Source organism: Lagopus muta, chromosome 28 (genome assembly GCF_023343835.1).
Source record: "Lagopus muta isolate bLagMut1 chromosome 28, bLagMut1 primary, whole genome shotgun sequence".
Classification (NCBI taxonomy): domain Eukaryota; kingdom Metazoa; phylum Chordata; class Aves; order Galliformes; family Phasianidae; genus Lagopus; species Lagopus muta.
In genome coordinates this window covers 726016-744694 of record NC_064460.1, presented here as the reverse complement: position 1 = coordinate 744694, position 18679 = coordinate 726016, and the positions used below count along the sequence as shown (strand labels likewise).

General features: G+C 40.9%; 2 long non-coding RNA genes and 1 pseudogene across 5 annotated transcripts; 1 reads left to right on the top strand and 2 right to left on the bottom strand.

Annotated features, from left to right (window-relative positions):
* Positions 1-327: 327 nt before the first annotated feature.
* LOC125685478 (uncharacterized) lies at positions 328-7096 on the bottom strand. Of its 4 annotated transcripts, none has more exons than XR_007373443.1 (6): positions 7049-7096; positions 5926-5996; positions 4965-5075; positions 4168-4300; positions 3073-3906; positions 328-2949 (listed from the first exon to the last, which is right to left on the bottom strand). It is a non-coding gene; the product is annotated as an uncharacterized LOC125685478 (long non-coding RNA). The 4 variants fall into 4 exon arrangements; XR_007373441.1 differs by having other exon boundaries at positions 331-2209; positions 2538-3906; XR_007373440.1 differs by having other exon boundaries at positions 330-3906.
* Positions 7097-7572: 476 nt separating this feature from the next.
* On the bottom strand, positions 7573-10035 carry LOC125685479 (uncharacterized). The gene is made up of 3 exons (XR_007373444.1): positions 9715-10035; positions 8136-8260; positions 7573-7686 (listed from the first exon to the last, which is right to left on the bottom strand). It is a non-coding gene; the product is annotated as an uncharacterized LOC125685479 (long non-coding RNA).
* A 190-nt stretch (positions 10036-10225) lies between these two features.
* On the top strand, positions 10226-17586 carry LOC125685470 (UPF0669 protein C6orf120 homolog; annotated as a pseudogene).
* The last annotated feature ends 1093 nt before the right edge of the window (positions 17587-18679 follow it).

The following is an 18679-nucleotide window of genomic DNA, read 5'->3' as shown; positions in this document are numbered from 1 at the left end:
GTTTCTTCCTCCAGTCAGAAAGGTACTTAAACACGTTCATTAAGCATGAGCTTAATGAGACTGTGATCTACTTTGTGTTCTCCTGGTGCTAGGGCATCAGTAAGCAGAGCACTGTGCAAACAAGTCCCCCGCAGTTCGAGCAGGATGGCGCCCACAGCAGCTTTGTCTCCTGGAGGCAGGGACAGATGCATCCAGGTGTGAGGTAGGGGAGGGGTGGAACAAGGGGCGAGGGAGGGAGAGGAGGAGGAGGACTGGGACAAACGTGCCACTCATCTTGCACACCTTCCATTATTCGTGAAAGGCTGCAAACCAGAGAGACAAGCTGCAGATACACAATTGATCAGTTCGCTCTCATGAAATGCTCCTCCACCTTCAGTTACTCTGTCTCACTTCCACGGCCACAGCGTCCACAGCCCACAGGATCGGGACATCGGGGCCCTAAATGCTCTGAGTGTTCACTCAGTGCAGAAATAGAAATGATAGCTGCTGTAGGTTAGCAGTGTGTGCTGCCCTAGGCAGAAATAAGTCTCTAGAGAAATCAAGACACAACGGCTATTGCTTCACAATCACCTGGAAAGCATAAAATCTGGTAATTCACTAAGTGCAGCACAGTGCGTTAAACAGAGAAGTGCAGGAGTGGGAAACAGTTCTGGGCTGATCCAGCTCTGGGGAGGAGGGCATCACTTGAACGTAACAGCAACAAACCAACAAACAAAAGAATAAAATAGAAAAATTTGCCTTGCTTGCACACAGAACGGAGCAGAGTGATGGAGAATTTTCTTTTCACACAAGATCAATGGACGAGCAAGAGACGAATAAGAGGCAGCAGCCTGAGTGACAGCTGGGCACAGACAAGTTCCCCTGCTGCTGCTGGTGGCCAGAGCCCATTTCCAGGAGGAGCAGCCAGGAGATGTGCTGAGCTGGGAGTCAGACCTGCTGGAACCTGGGGGTTGAAAGCAAGAGCTGAGATGGTGCCCCAGCTGTGCTGTGCTTCTTTGGGAAAAGAGGCATGAAATTAAAGTTAGATTCCCCAGTAGAACACAGGAACCACGTGAAATTCATTGTAACACAACTTCAAAAGCATCACAGATGAAACGTCTGTGGATCACAGGTTTATTTTTAATGACACAGCACTGGAAAACAGAAGTTACAGGTGACTTCTTGATACAGCATACATTATGTACCTTAATTTAAAAGGATCTGTGAAGGTGCGCTGCATAAATATTATTGTGAAAAGATGTTTATTTCTCAGAGATTAACTTTGTTGTGTTTTTTTTTTTTATTCAGCCAACTAAATAAAAAAGTATAGATGAGCATCATAACGGTTCCCCTTCCAGATTACCTCACTGTAGGTACTGCAGCTGGGAGAGGAAACCGAGCCATGCCTTCTCAAAGGTTCAGCAGCTTTGACAGTGATGCCATTCATCATCTCAGAATGAAAACCTCACCTCACTCACACGGACGCTGTGCAGTGCTTTGGCAATGGAGCAGCTGGTTCTGCTTTGGAACAAAACTGTTGTCTGTAATGCCAGGCAGTGGGAGAGCAATGCATGCCCTGATGGCACTGCACAGCCACAGCACTGCATGACACTGCTGAGACGCACACATACCCACATGCACCTGCAGACACACATCCAAGTAACTCTGGAAAACACTGCAGCAGTTAATTATATTTTTTAAACACGTGAAACTTGTAATAGTTTGACCTCATTACTACAGGATTACTAATTAAGTTTTCTGCAGTGCAACTCAATACGATGCACTGAGTGCAGACAAGTTCAGGTTTTGCTACCAAGGAGGCTAATTTTGGATTTCATGGGAAAGGACCAAACACAGGATCACCACAGCTCTGGCAAAGCACAAACAAACCTGTTGCCACGTGCATGTGAACAAATGAGGACATTTCTGTTTGTATTTGATTTGTTTTCACGCACTGCTTCAGAAATGGCTAGCTTAACTGCTTGCACTCGTGCTCATTTTGCTATGCTTCAACAAGCAACCAATCTGTAAACCATTAACAGCCTGAACTACAAAAAAAGGGGGCTCCTGTGTTTCAAGGACCCACTGACTGAGCTTCAAACCACATTCGTGTCCTGTGAGAAGAACTGTTCCAGGTGGCGTGTGAAGTTCTCTGGGAAAAGTCCTTTACAACCATTTGCATCTCTGTGCTGAAGCCACTCAGATTCCTTAATGCCTGTCAAGCAGCCTCCTGAAAGAGAAAAGACAGAGCATCTTCAGGGTCAGCTCTCTCCCATTCCTTTCTGCAGACTCCAGGCCCGGAGAAGTTTTAAAGGCTAAAAGAAGTGGTGATTTGTTACACAGCATACTCTGATTTTGCACAGACTCTTCTCTCTGTTCTGCCATGGTTTTGTGACAGTGTGAGCACATTAGATGGCCTTTATCCCACCTAACCTCCAACTGAACTGAACATTGCATGATCAGCCTCTGGAGTCATCCAGTGTCACAGCAAACCTGCATTTGTGCAAATGCACGTGGAGATGTTTTCAAAGTTCTCACAGCAATATTGGGATACTTACACAGTAAGAGCACAGCAGTGTGCTAGAATCATTATAGAATGCCACAGATGAGGGGGAGAAATCCATGTTTTCATCGGATTATTTTTTTCTGAGAGTTCTTTTCTCTCATTCCTGTATTGACAGTCAGAAGAAATAACAGTTCTTGTTTTCTCTGCCATCATAATTGCTAGAAACTAAAAGTCAGTTGATACTCAACAACCTTTTCCAGAAATTCCTGGAAGCTTCAGCCTAAGCCAGATCTTGACATGCAATGCTGCAATCCAAATCCATCAATCCAAAGGAAGATTTCTTGCTGGAAAGTGCTGGGTTCTCCTAAGTGCTATCCATTTCACCTGGAACAAAATCCACGCAGTATTTTTGCAGTGATCAGCCTGTTTTCATCTCACCACATGGCTAACTCTGTGCTTTGTTCCTTTGAAGAACAGGAGTCAGAGTAAAGCGATGATTAGCAGGGAATTTCTAATGCTGATTCATTATTATTCTACAGACAGTACCAAGAGAGATGGAGTAACTGGCAGCACGTTTTTGAAGTCACCTTTTGGAAAACCTGAGGTGGGGGAACTGAAGTTTTCTACCACGGACAGAGTAGATTCTACTCAGGACTGAAGTTGTGATGGATAATGACTGCAACTCAATCATTATGGATAAAAGTTGGAGTCACTGGCTGGGATTAGTTGGCTTTGCACAGAGAGCACAGGCTGACAGCACTAGCTATCTCAGAATGATGGTTTTAGATCAATTTTGCAGGAGAAAAAAGAACCAAGATCAAATACTCTCTGAAATTAACAAATTATCTGGTAAAAGAGAAAAAATGAGTTCTATGGTGATGTGAAACACGAAGGTGTTGCAGTAAGTGCCCATTCCGCTCCCCCAGGAGACCGCAGCTTGGCCAATTACTGAGGTGACACCAATGTGATGAGCAGCAAATGGTGTTTATTACACGTATACACTAGCTTATATAGCCTAAGTGCTTCATCTACACCCTTAAGGGCATGAACCACCCTTCAATCATAGAGCAGGGAGAGGCTTGATAAATTGAATAAGAATTCATTAGTAACCACTACAAAAATCTAGTACTGACACATGTTCTGAAACAAGTCATCAGTGACAGAAAAGCACAGTAAAATTAATTGCTAAATTAAAATATTAAAAAACATTTTTGCTGTATTAACTAATTCTTTTACTATTTATATCAGCCAACAAAGAAAAGCAATCATGTTAGATTGTAGCGAGACATTTTCTAATGATTCCTTTGTAACATAAAAACACTTCCAGTTCCAAGTTTATTAAATTTATTTTTATTAAATTTATTAATAATAAGCCAGTAGAGGTTCCTATCCAAAAATAGCTTCTATTCTGGGCACAGCATCTATTAGGGAAAAAAAAAGAAAAAAAGAAAAAAAAGAAAACATACCTGAGTATGATAAAAAGCTTTTTTTTTTTTTTTTTTTTAAATATATAAGACACAGTAATACTAGCTAACTTGATTCCAATATGACAAAAATAATAAGCCATCCCATAGAAGATTTTCAATGCATTTTTAAAATCTGTAGTTCGAAGGAAAAAGTTTCAATCAAAATTGATGCTGTGAAAATAACCTAAGAACCTGGTGATATTTTAAAGGACTCACATATTTTCTTCATTGTGGAAACATACTGAATAGTCACAGTGTTCAATTAGGAGAACAGGCAATGATGCTTCCACTGACCCCTCTGGTTTCATGCTGTTTGTTTTGCAAAGCTCAGAAGCATTTTGCCTTTCACCTAAAAAAAACCAATCAACAATATCATCAGTCAATGAAACAATGAAATAAGGCAAACAGAAGGGATTTAAGAGAGAATTAAAAGTAATGCAGTAAAATAGCATGAAATAAGACCACATTATCTTTCAATTTCAAAAGATGGGGATGTCTTGAGCCAGAGAATCACCTTGCTGAGGTGCAATCGTTATTCATTTATAAGTACTCAGTGTTATAAAGATACCACTGTCAGTTAAATAATATATCATGGGGGCTCTGGTATAAACGTAAAACAACATAGCACAGCAAAACATACAGCATAAAATAACATAACACAGCGTAAAACAGAAGATTCTTAGAAGCTCCAAAGGTAACTGAGAAATGGTACTCCACTTAGACAATGGATTATCTTTTTTAGGAATTGATTTTATAATTGATTTTATTCTCACATGTATCATGCAATGATTTACAAGCACATACATTATCCAAGATGTTATTAGAGACATATATGCGTAATTCCTCCCTGTATGCCAATCCCCACCTTCATATCAACTTCAAAGATTCCACGTGACTGAGATTCAAAACTCCATCACTTACACGAACCTTTCATGGCATAAAAGGCACACACACTCAGTAGTCAATAACAATTGAAATATAGCAAAACCAGCATACTAGAAGCACTATGCTACCTAATTCTTCTTCAGATTTCCAGATTTTATTATAGAATTTCTCTTGCTCTTTAAGTCAGTATGTGCCACACAACGGTAACTATGATCACTGCTTAAACTGAAGATCCAAAGCTGAAAGAAAACAAAAGAAAAGTAATTTCAATGAAATTATACAGATATGAGCTAGAGAGAGGTTCAATACTGAACTCTGCTTATGTAAGTAATGAATTTTTACTCATCTTACCTGGGACCAGAAATTAAATTACATCTATCTATATCCCAAACTTTTCAAAGGTAATTTCATTATTAGCAGAAGAAGCCATTATCAATTTGAACAGCATGTCTAATTCCCATTTGTTTATGTCTTTTAAAAACAACTCCTCACAGACTATTACCTACAATTAAAAATCCTAGGCTACCTGCGTGCAATTGCTTAATGGGCCACATAAGTTAATCTCATTGATACCTTTGTCTTTTTAGGCATCACCATATTTACATATTTAACTTTCTTCATGACCCATTGAACACTTACCCTGAAGGAAGAGAGCTTCAATATGCCACAGAAAAAAAATCAGATTAATTTATTCCTAGCATTAAATTAAAGAAGAATTCAAGTGCTTCAAGTACATTTATTACATTTTTCTTAGAATTCCACCACATTAAAATCATGGTCTCTCCCATTTATGGTTATTTGTTTTTTTCTTGGCCAAAAAATGAGAATTCTGCTTTTCATCTTTTTTCTTTAAAAACAGATACATACAGTATCTCAGTGTACATATACTTACTGACTGCAGTTCTAAAAACTTTCATGGTTTTGAGGAAAAAGTTTGCATTTTGTAATAAAGGTGTTATATTGTTATGTTTGCTAAAATAATTGTTGCAGCATTTTAAAACTAGCATGCAAATTGTGATGCTTCTTGATAGATAAATTAATGATTGTTGACTATTTTGTCACAGAGAGATTATTTTTTACATCTACTACCTGTCCTACAGCACATCCAGTGATGATCTGTCTCTTTTCTTCGTCAATTAGTAGACTTAGCAAAGGAAATGCTGTTCCAAAAAAAGTTGCAATCAGTTCCAGAATACACATGAATCAGAAATTTTATTCAAATTGCTAGCTCCTATTTATAAAGAAAGGTAAAAACAAAACAAAACAACAACAACAAAACCCTAAGGCAAAGGGTCTTCGCTTTTTTTTGTTGCAGTGGGTTTTCCATTTCTAGATCTGTAGCCTGCCTTCCTAAAATGGCATGGCTGTGATTTTCAGTAACCTTCTATCTACACTGCAGAGGCCGTGGTTTGCTGCACCCTTTCACCCAGGCTTAAGCAGCAATATTTTTCAGAGCCCCATTGTCAGATCACCTACTGTTATTCTCATGGCCTTGCTACCACAAACCAGTTCAATCAAAGCAACTGCCACAGGCTCAGAGAGGAGTCATTCCTTCTTCCTCTTCTTTCCTACCATAGGTTTGAGCTCTCCCTTTGCTTTGAGGCATCTAATAATAGATAAGCACAAAGCTTAACAACCATTTCCCATGTAGCTCCTTCCCCCAGTCGAAGTGTGCTCCAACTGCTCTAATTGCACCATAAGCAAGAACAACCAGCACAGAATTGGAGCATGTTCTGCTGAAAACCATACGGTTACTCTCAGGAAAAGTTCTATTGGAGAGGAGCGTCCTTGCTGCACAGATGCTTGTCCTCCTCTCCTTTTGTTCTCATCTTTCTATAAAACGCAGCTTTTGATTTTAAAGTCGATGTACGCCTTCAACAACAAGCCCTGCTAGTAAACCTACACATGGTACACTTACAGCATTTCTTTTCATTTCCTACAAAAAACTTAAAAAAAAAAAAAAGCACACAGACAATAGAACTATTTGCACATCTCAGTAAATGCCAACAGTTAAACGCATATTCTGTACAAGAACTGTTTATAAAAATACACTGAAACTACCTACCCACTTTAAAGGAAAATATATGAGCTAGCATATAGTTTACTAGAAATATTTTTACTAGATCAACTAAACACCTACATACTGATTTTATTTTATTGTTCAGATCGATACATTTTGCTGTGCAAAAGTATATAAAAAAGGAAAATTTACCTGCTAATATCCCTGACATTAACACTCCAGTAGAATAGTCCCATACCTATAGGGAAAAACAAAATAAGATAGGCACCTACTTAGATCTTTAAGGAAAAAACAAACTTTTAAAGGCCATCAAAACGAGGAAATGCAGCCACTGAAGGCGATGCAATATAGTAAGGTTGTTTTCCACAGGGTTTGTTTATTTGTTTGCCTCTTTATTGTGTCGGGCTCTGTTTAATCGATAAGTGCCAGAGTTTATTTGCCAGATAATAAAAATCACCAAAGTTAACACTTCACTATACTGTTTTGACTATGAAGAACCTTCACTGTCATTAGAAACAGATAAATAAATAAAAATAATTAATTTTTACGATAACTTTGCAAGCAATTCTTAAAAACAATATCTTGGTCTCTATAATATCAAAGATGACTTTTGCTTAGCTTTCAGCAAATATTTTTAGGAAAAAAAAGACAACATTAATTCAAAAATTCATTAATCCTATTATTTTTTTTTAAATGCAGCTCAAGAATTTCCTTGCCTTGAAGCTTCTGTCTTCAGACACCGATATAAGCATATTTTTCTCCCACGTGCAAAACTCAGCAGCAGTCACTGGAGCCAGGTGGCCATTCAATTTAACTAGTATAGCTTCATTCTATGAATAGGAAAGTCAAAATAAAAGCAAAACATTTCAAAACAGAACTGGCAATTAATTCAAGGTCTTAATAACTAAGAATTATTGCTAAAAATAACATCAGACTTAGGTTCAAATTATAAATTCAACAAGATTTTCTTAAGCCAAATATAGCCACGTATATCATTCTGCTGGCAGAAAACACCACATGTTGCATTTGCTTTTTCAAAGTGAGTGATAAAGGAGTAATTTTTCAGATGTTTTCATAACACTGAGATATCGTTTAACTTCAACACTTTACTCTGTCATCATTGTTACGACGTGTCATTGATAATGCTATTCAGCATTCATTTGTATTTGTTTTCTTCTAAACGAGAATATGAATGCATACAGTACCACATCATGATTTTATTGACAGTGATGAACTTTAAGAAACAACAGCACTGTGGCTACAAAGAATGGTATCTCACCTTTGCACTTAACACGTAGATTCGATTTTCAGCACATACTGCCACCTGTTGATCATCTGGACTAAATCTTACATGAAGAACCAATCTCAGAAGAGTTCCAATGATAATTCCTTGAGGTGTTAACCCTGCAGAAATTTTATTATTACTGAGATTTAGCAAAATCTAAAACTCTGATGCAGCAAGGTTCTCACAAACATTGCATAGCAGCTATCTAACAAGACATTTATACCAGTATCTGTCAGGAAAATATACAGACTAACCCATCATTTAATAATATATAACAATATGGGTTGGAAGATCATCTAGTCCAATTAGACTAGGTTATTGGAAAGCAAAGTGCAGAACTATATACCAGTAAGATTTCTCCATCTACCTCCTTGCCTAGACCATATATGGTACTCTTTGCAACACTAATAATAAGCATGCATATCAAATCTCACTAATGTCAAGGATAGAATTTTTGTAGCAGAATGGCATGTCTAGAGAACCTAGTAGTGCCTTGTTCATTTTGGAGACAGGAAATCCTGATTCAAACCCAGCAGAGCAGAGATTTGAAAAATAGTTCTGAATATTTTTGATGAATATTTCAGCCACTCAACCACTAAGCAAGGGAGACTTTTCTTCTCCTGGTTTTAATTCTTCTCTGGGAAAAGGCTGAACAGGGGAGTACACCACTACAAATCATTGCATAGTAGGATGAGAAGAATGGCTTTGAGAACAGACATTTTTCATCCCTCTTATCACAACATCATTATGTTCATCTCAGTCGTTCTGCAGACCCACATTTTATGATGCTGCCTTCAACACTGTACAGATTTTAGACATCTTATCAAGTCTTAGGATTCCATAGGCTGCAAACTAATCAGAACACAGCCACAACAGCTACAGATGTCTTTTTCTAGGTTTTACTCTAGACACTGAGGAGTCTTTCTATAACAGATTAATGTATCAAGGTTTATCAGCATGGAGAGATGAATCACATAAATAACTCAACTTCCTGACATTTGATAAAAATAACGTGAAAAAAAATAGTCCAAGACTGTGCAGAGAGCAGTCTGGGCAGAGACAGTCTACACAGCATCTGCTGAAGATCGTGTGGACAGAGACAGAAAGGTGAAGAAGGAAATCTAGCAGCAGTGAATCTGGCTTTCAAATGCCTTTATATTAAATATACACAGACTGTCTACTGATCTTCCACTAAGTGACTCTAATTAATTTCCATGTTTGTTTCCCCTGAATTTTTAGTCCAATTTCATGCCCACTTCCTGAATCATTCCCTGAAACTCTATGTTATACTTGCATGGACTAAAGTGTAATGATAACATTCATTATAAAAGTATTTAAAACATTCTCATTTCTTTACGAGTGTTTTTTTGTGTTTTTTTTTTTTTTTTAAATAATATGTTTTAATAATATGTAGCTTTGCACATTCACTGTGGCAATGTGAGTTTTGTGAGTACAAAACCCAATTCCTACACATTAAATGATAGGCAAATCAACATCATTTTTAACAATGATTTTTTCTCCATGCCTTCCCTTTTGACGTTTGTCTATAGCATACAGCGGGAGGTGTTGTTACCTGTGCAGCAGGGCTGCCAGCTGTATTCCAGACGCACAGCTCGTGGCGATTCAGCAGGAAGGCGCAGTGCTGGTGTCCGCACGCCACCTGGACGAGGCACTCCGGCAACCTGGACTTAAACAGACGTTTTTCCCGGACGACCTCAGGCTCTTCGCTCCTTCCCCACGAACAACTGTCGCCCTCGCTTTCCATTCTCCAGCAGGGCACCGCCGGCGGCTCGGGGTGCGTCCCGACCTCCTAACTGCGCGGGATCGGGACGAAGCCGCCCAGCCGCCGAGCAACGGGCGGGGAGAGAGAGCTCATGGGAGGTCACTATGGCAACTGCATCGCTGCCGATGGGTCGCCAAGAGGGACAAGCGCCGCTGCGCGTTGCGCAGTCACACGGGAGCAGGTGGGCGGAGCGGGTTGCCAGAGCGATGGCCGCGCGCGCAGCCCAACTCTCGCGATAGCAGAGGGCTCAGTCTGCAGCTAGCGCACAGCCCCGCCCGACCCGCCTGCCGCGGCGCGCGGGAGAGGCGGCGCGCGGGAGAGGCGGCGCGCGGGAGAGGCGGCGCGCGGGAGAGGCGGCGCGCGGGAGAGGCGGCGCGCGGGAGAGGCGGCGCGCGGGAGAGGCGGCGCGCGGGAGAGGCGGCGCGCGGGAGAGGCGGCGCGCGGGAGAGGCGGCGCGCGGCGGTTGCCGGGCAGGGCTGGGAGGCGGTGCCCGCTCCTCGCGCCCGCTCCTCGCGCCGCTGTCCGGGCCGGTTTCGGGAGGAGCGGCGAAGCGAGAGGGGCGGCGCCGGGCCCGGAGGCTCTTTGGGATCGGCCTCCGCGTTGCCTCTGTGCGGCCGCTGCCGTCGGGGTGTGCCGGCCCGCCTTGGGGCGGGATTTCTCCGCGCCGCCCTGCCCTGCTGCAAGTCTACGGAGCCGCGGCCTCGCAGTCGCCGAAGCCCCGGGGCGGGCTGGAGGTGAGCTGCGCCACGAAAGGTAGAAGGCTGTTTTTCTGTCGCTGTTCAGAGGGATTTTTGTTGGTTTGGACGGTTACGAGGGTGGGGCTGTTCTCTTGTATGCTGTCGTTGCAGAATTGGGGCCTTGTGGCCCGTGGGACCATAAGCTGGGAGCTGTAGAAAAGTTGGTGTGCTGTTGTTCCTCTGTCTGTTAGCTGTAAAACCCATGCGATTTAAGTGACGTTTCAGCTGCAGTCATGCGGTTTGTTTTGATGCTAGCAGGTTACCAACAGTGTAGTAGTAGCTGTCGTGTTTAAGGTAATTGTACAGTCTTTGCAGAAGGCATGAAGTGATGGAAGCCATCTGAAGCTTCAAAGCACCCTTGACTGGCATTTAAATTCGGTCAGCTGCATTCTTTGGAAGTCTTCGGCAAGGTTTAGAGCTCATGCATTGAGTGCAGCTGTTGTGCTGAGGCTGCCTGGGCAGCAGCGTGCAACGAGGGAGAGGAAAGGGTGCGGGAGCCTTGATTGTGTAACAGCCCCTTCCCTCTCTGCCCTGCCCCAGCAGCCTGAGCTGTCATGTAGGTAAGTGCTGTAAAGAGCTGAGCGTTCATATAGTAACAAAAACTTGATGAAAGTGCACACACGCTTCTTCAGTGACAATATGCCATTTTGGGCAGAGAAACAATCCACACATCATTTAGCGCGTTGTGTTTTCTCAGTAAATAACCAGCTTTTATTGAAGTTGCTTGATTTGGTGTGAACAAAAACTGATTCCATCCAGGAATTAAATATACTAACTCTAAATTGTTTTGTATTCACAGAGTACTGGACTTGACAATAGGAAGAATCAGAATAAAACGTAAGAGCCATGGCAGCACGCGGGAGGAGAATCCTGATAGTATTTGTGGCAGCTCGAGTACTATGTTTGGTAAATACCTTTGAGGAAGAGGATGTACCTGAAGAATGGATTCTTCTTCATGTTGTTCAAGGCCAGATTGGAGCAGGAAGCTGCAGCTACTTGAGACTAAATCATGAGGGAAAGATAGTACTTCAGATGCAGAGTTGAAAAGGTGATGCGGATTTGTATGTATCCGATATGACTCTTCACCCCAGCTTTGATGAGTACGAGTTACAGGCTGTTACTTGTGGCCAAGACGTCCACGTAGCAGCACACTTCTGCCGACCAGTGGGAATAGGGATTTATGGGCATCCCTCCCACCAGGAGAGTGAGTTTGAAATGAAAGTCTACTATGATCGAACAGTCGTACAGCATCCACTTGGCGAGGCTTCCTACAATCCAGAGGAGATGGAGGCAAGCCAGAAATACTCGCACTCTACAGAAGATGAATCTCAGGATGAAGAGTCTGTTTTCTGGACTATACTTATTGGAATCTTGAAGGTGATACTTGAAATTCTTTTTTAAATTGATACATGATGGACTAAATCACATTTCAGTTTGTGAAATTGAACATGAATAACTTTCTATAATATTTAATACTCTGTATTGTTTCCTGAAGAAGTATTCAGTTTACTTTTCGTAAATCAGAAGGAAAGTGGTGGGGAGAAAAAAAGCCATATTTAATTTTATATTGTAAGTTTTTTTTCCCCTAAAAGTAAAATGAGCAGCAACTGTGCTATTTGCAATATTCTTCAGAGATCAGGGCTTAAAACTGAATGTAGAGCTGGGGATCCCTAAACAGGTGCTTAGGAAAAATTAACTCTTAATGATTTTCTGTCATTAGTTTCTTGATAAAGAGTGAAATACAAACTGCTGCTCTGTAGTGCCCCCTCAATTTGGAGCATATTTAAAAATGAATCCTCCTCTTTTGACAGGTTACCTTCAGTATATAAGGAAGAAAAAAAACCAGCCGAATAAGGGGATGGAGGGGCTATAATTTGACTGCTTGTGCTGTACATCAGTCATCTGTAAGCAGAGGCCTGTCCAGTCACTCACCACCTCTGCAAATCCATGACCTGAATCCAGTGCATGTTACTTCAGTATTACAGTAGGGAGGGAAAGCCTTCAGCTGTTGTTACTTGTCAGTAGAACATTCTCATTCCTCATTAAAAGCAATGCAGTATATAGTACCTTAAGCCTGAGAGGTATTTTCTTACATCTCCCTTTTATAGCTTTTTGAGATTTTTTATTTTTTTTTAATGTTTACAGCCCCTTTTTTTCCCCTGTAAATTTATATCAATAATTCATTAGTTTGCAAAGAAAATTTTTGCTGAAAGGAATTTTCAGAATATTGTAAGAAAGTCAGATTGTGTTCACTTTTTCCCTCAAAGTTAGTCTTTTCCAGGAGTACTTTTTGCCTTGTTTGAGTCTTTCAAATTAATTGCTATGCAAATAGTACGTATTTAAATTGCTCTGTAATTTTCTTTTCACAGAGCTTACAGATGAGTACACTGAAATAAATAAGTGTGGTACTCTAATTTTATACAAATGGTGCATGTGCCATTTAAATTTCATTATATAAAGCTTTTTCTTTTCGAACAGGAGTTTGACTTTTTTGTCTAGATAGCAGACAGGACGTGATTAGAGACTTGTCTCACAAAAATGGTTATATAGCCAAAATTAAAAGTTTATTTGATAAAAAGAAAAACGCAGTGGTATTGTTCCTCTTAAAAGTGGTTGGTTAAATAGCACCAAAGTATCACTTCAATTTGTGCAGTTACATTTTGAAACAGCAAGGATTTTTAGGGGAGTTTAGCCTTCCTTGCTGTTTTTGCCCCTTCTTCTTCCTCTTCTGGGGCTGGGAGGGTCTGACAACAATCACAAATCCAGTGACCTACAAAAAGAAAGTTATCAATTAATGGGAAACTACCTTTTTTGTATTCACTCATCTAGTTATGCACCTTTCACCATTTCAGCAGGTTCTCAGCAATTTGTAGCACTTTGTTTAATGCATAAAACCAGCTCTTCTTTAAAATGTGAAGTATCTTTTCTAAAAGGTGCAGAAAGCAGCATGTACAGTTCATCATCCCTTGCAGACTCACTGCATGTAACGGTTACTTCAACACTTGTGGATCTCAAGAAGGGCCAGCACTGCTAAGGCAGTGGTTCTTAGAAAAGAAATGACAAACTACAAGGTTACAAGTTGGGTTTTCATAGGAATGACCGCAGTTCAAGGTTATGGGTGGTTACAGCAGAAAAGAATGGCAGTTAAGAATGTTGCTATTGTGCCACAGGCTAGGAGGGCTTGTTTCCCAAACCATTGTGAGTTATTTCAGTGCAGCTGGGCAGCACAGATTAAAGTGCTGGCAGGGGCTCAACACCAGACCCTGTACTAAAACCTGTTAATGGAGGGAACTGTAACGGCTTGAGCAAAGAGCAGGAATATTAACTATTTATATTACAACAGCTGGAATCTCAAGAGCTGCTTTGCTCATTTTAAAGTTTTGTAGCAATATTAGCTATTTTGCTCAGATTCTCTCCTTAAGTCAGAATGAAAGCTGAATCAGCCACAGAACCCGGACTGACATGAGAGCAAGCTCTAGTGCTTTCCCAAATGGGAATATATATTTGAGGTAGTAGTTACAGGGAATACTGTCGCTGAATACATCACCACAAATACAGCATGGATTTAGTATCATGTGAAAAGCAGTGCTGCTACCAGTTATGCCTCTGAAGTTTTCTTTACAGGGCCTTGAGTTGGCCAGGAGATAGCAATGAGCAGGTGATTCAAAGGTACAAGCTGCCTGAAATTTAGATAACTCACTTCCAGATATGACATCTAAGAATAAAAAGGGCAAGGAAAGGTGTTTAAAAAGGTGTTTACAAATACTATCTTAAGCACTCTTTTTAATTTAGAAATTAAAATAATAGCACACTTTATTAATGTGAAAGCTGTATTCCAGCAATGTGCAGCAATACAGGTGTCTTTACAGGTTTCTTTTAAGAAAAGAGATCATTATTCTCAGTATTCTGTGGAAATGTATATTTAAAACAAAATAGCTCCAAGTGGGTCTGGATTTTGTTGTAAAAGGCAATTACATTTCCCATTCAGGAATTGCCAGGTTAAACTGTGCACAACTAAATATACAGAAATAAAGCTTATAAAAAAAATGGGACCCTACCGGATGCTTTCCAACGCTGTTGTTCATTCTGACCCTTCACACTGCTTTTAAACTTCTTTCAAAAGCAACACAACTTTTCTGACAGAATCCCCAGGACTCAGAGGAGGTGGGAAGAGAACAATTAAATCTTTATTACCTGAGGGAAAAGCGTCAAGCCCCACACAAAAAGTGTGATAACCACGGTCACATACATCACAGAACATCATTTCTTCTTCATGATGAGGCTGCCCACACGTAATGCATGTTTTACACTCCATACATTGCCAAGGGTAAGTCTTAATCATAGCAACAAGCTCCGGGGTCATAGCAAGGCAAGAAGGGTGGCGTAGATTAAAACCAATATTATTACTATGTCTGAAATGAAATGTAAATTATTTAGACTGCTTTTACAGAAGCTGAAGCCGAGCTCACCTCCTGGTGAGATCTGATAGTGCACTGAACGTGTCAGTACACGTAACATTAAATAGGAAGCTTCAATGAAGGAGAGAACAGGCAACAGAACTGTCGTACACAAGTACAGATACTTCCACCAAAAATCTGTCAGAGATTCTCTCTTAGGAATCCAGTTAGAGCATGCAGATACTTACCACTGTTGTCACACTGGGAGCAATGTATAAGAGCTTCAGCTTTTCCTTTCTTGTTGGACTCCTTACCCTTCAGACAAATTCCACACATAGCATTTGGAATGACCTTTGGCTGGAAGGGTAGAAGAGGACTATAAATTCATTCCAGAAGAATTCACAGATGTAGCAGGAAACGTGTCTCCTTAACTCTTAAAATTAATGATTTATCTGCTGTGTGAACCTTAGTACATAGGACAATAACTGACAATGAGTGCTGTTTCAATCTTTGATTAACTATGTACAGTTTTGCATTTGGCAGGCCTGTAGTGAGCATGGTGTAAGTTCAGCTGGAGTAGAGCACGTAGCAGTGTCTTCCCCTGAATTCATCAGCTAACAATCCTCTACATGTAAATTACATGATGTAACATTAAAAATTTCAGGGATTTTGTACTTTTTTTTCCCACCGAAATAGAATACTTCTTTATGAATGGCCATGCAGATTTTCCATGTGGAATAAATTAAATACAATTTCCCCTTTGCGTTGACTCTCTAAGTATAGAAATTTAGTTACAAAAGCAATAAACTAGATTTTTGTATCGTTAGTTTTAAAGTATCTGGTTAACTGTATTATATACTGCTACCAGTCATAACCACAGTAAGAAATACCCACCATTGTACCTAATTATAGTTTCATAATATTTCTAAGAGATCATCTGGAGCCTATTTGAGTGCGTGAGATGCATTTAGAAGGTAAGAGAGAAATAGGAGCCTGTTAAATTGAGCAACGTTTGTGGATTAATTTTGTGTCCAAAATGAAAAGACAAACCCAGAGTTGTAACTCAATGATGATCAAAAAAGATACGAGGCATTACATTTTTCAGAAACATCTTCACAAGGACCAAGGAACAACCCAAGCATTATGAACTTCAAACACATTTCAGTACCTTGTTGAGTTTTGACCACTGCTTAATAATTTCAAACCCAATTTCTCACTAATTTCCATATAGTCCTCACTGATTTTAATGACTATTGCCAGAGTTTTGAAAAGAAATGCTGCTGCAAAGGCACAGCACCTAGAGGGAATTCAAGGCATATTCCATTTTCTGTGGAACCAAATGGCTCATCAGTAAGAAGAGCAGTCCCAGTCAAGCACCAACCATTTGTGGGGAGAAGAATGAAGTTTAATTAAAAAAAAAAAAAAGTATATATTTAAAAACAACAAACAAAAAACAGATCTTTTGTAATGCAACTTATAGTTAAGTGCGTCTATTGCCATGCCAGTTTTTGTGCTAGTACCTATATCTAGTTAAAAAAATAAGAATAATCTGAACTCATATTTAAGTAGTCAGGACACATTGCTTAAGGATTTATGAAGTGTTCCATCTGTTAAAGTAAAAACACAGTTACTGTCTCTGATGCTGACTGGTCTAAACAGTTTTATTTAAAAAAAAACAAAAAACACCATACCAGCTCTTCACTGGTAACTTCCTACAAAAGCTGACAGAGGCATTCACACAGACTTTTTTCGCTTATTTATTTTAAAAAAGCATAGTCAACCTGTTTTATACATAAATATAATGAAACAATAAAAGAAGTCTAACATTCACAAAGTAATAAATATAATGGAAGCAAAAACACACATAAAGTCTCTTACTGTTAACTAATCTATGTGTCCTACATGTATACCTTCATACCCTGCTCCTCTCAACAAAAGTGGCACACGCTTAAACTTTGTCAGTGTTGCAGCATCTGCCCTTCTGTTGTTTGGCCTACATTCTAATTTATATTGTGGTTGTGTTTTTATCTATGTTCTAAGTAAATCAAGCCTTTCTAGAATAGCAAGTGCACTTCTCTAATCAGACTTCTAGTTTGTTACAAATTTGTATCTCACTGCCTTCAATATTCAGCAGCATACTCCCTTGTACTCCATCAAAACTAAAGTGAGCTACTTTCTGGTCACTGTACTTGCATCAGGGTACATGCATTAACACTCTGCTCTATATATTTCTAAAGTCAGACACTGATACAGGTGCGTTAATTAAAACTGCTTCCATCTACACTTACTTCACTAAATTGTGTTTATTAGAAATCGTGCATTTAGGGGGTGGGTAGGATGGGAATCACAGCCTATTAACAATACAGTTCCAACAGTATGGAAGTAATTTTTTTCTTCTTTTTTTTTTTTTTTTTAATAAAAAAGGGAAAAAAAAAAGAAAGTGGTCCGTGAGCACTCCAGATGAGATGTCCCAGTACTGTGGCCCATTCTGCAGACTGAAAGCAGTATTGCACTCTCGTATCTTCTTGCTTCTCTTTTCTTGCCAGACAGAGGTGCTGAGCCCAGTGCCAAGATCTACGTTAAAGCGGTGCAGGAGGTCCTTTCAGAGAGAGCTCGTCTCCAGGCTGGAGGGCTTCCTCCATCAGCAGGTCCCAGCTCAGGGGGAAGACCTGCCCCTGCCGCGTGCCCCCGCTCCGTCTCCAAGTCCCTGGCTGGATCTAAACGCAAGGGCTTGGAAGAAGAGCAGCAAACAGCAGCGCAGCTGCCTGCCTGCAAAAGAGCGAGGGCTGAGAGCGGAGGCAGCGTGCCGGCTCCAGCAGCACAGCCTGGGCCTGCTGCAGCACAGAGCTCCAAGCTGAGAGGTAAGCAGGTGCTGTGCTGCCGCCCTGCAGGGCAGGTGCTGCCCTTATCAAGCACACTGAGGCTGCACAGGGTTGGCTTTGCTTTTTCCTTCTCTGCAGAGGGGAAAAGAGTTGAAGCCTCCAAAGTCCCAAGGCAGTGAGGTGCCACAGTACGTAACCCCGTCTCTTTAACCGCACGGTGGTCTTCTGTTTGTCCCCCTGGAAATGTCATTCACTGAGAGGCTTCCTGCTCAAATTTCCCCTGTCTTTTTTCTGCCTTCTGCTTTTGCGGTACCCTGTTTACACCGTTCTGCTGCTGACAGAATGAATTCATTTTTATTCTTGCTTTATAGCAAGAAGACAACAACAAAAAGAGAGGAGAGGGCAACTGAAGAAGGCTTCCCTCAGAGCTGCAGCTGCACATGCAGAGGTGAGTCCTTGGTGAGCTCAGACACGGCTCTTGTTGCTCTCAGTGCCTCTGTCTGACAGCCGTGAAAGATGCTGTAATGTCCTGAGGGCAGTGATGTCACAGAAAAACACCCCGCTGTGTGTCTGAGGAAATCACGCTGTCAGTGAGAGCTGCCCAGGGGAGCTTGGATGCCTTCCTCCGGCTTGAGAAGGGCACTGTTGGTAACGGCCGGAGGGTTTTGCTGTGATAAAGAGCCTTGCCATGTCGGGCACTGCGACCTTGGAAACCTCGTTCCCCCAGCAGAGCATGAATCTTAGCATAGGCAGCTGTTGTGGGAAGTAACGCCAGTGACCTGAATGGCAGGAACGTGCT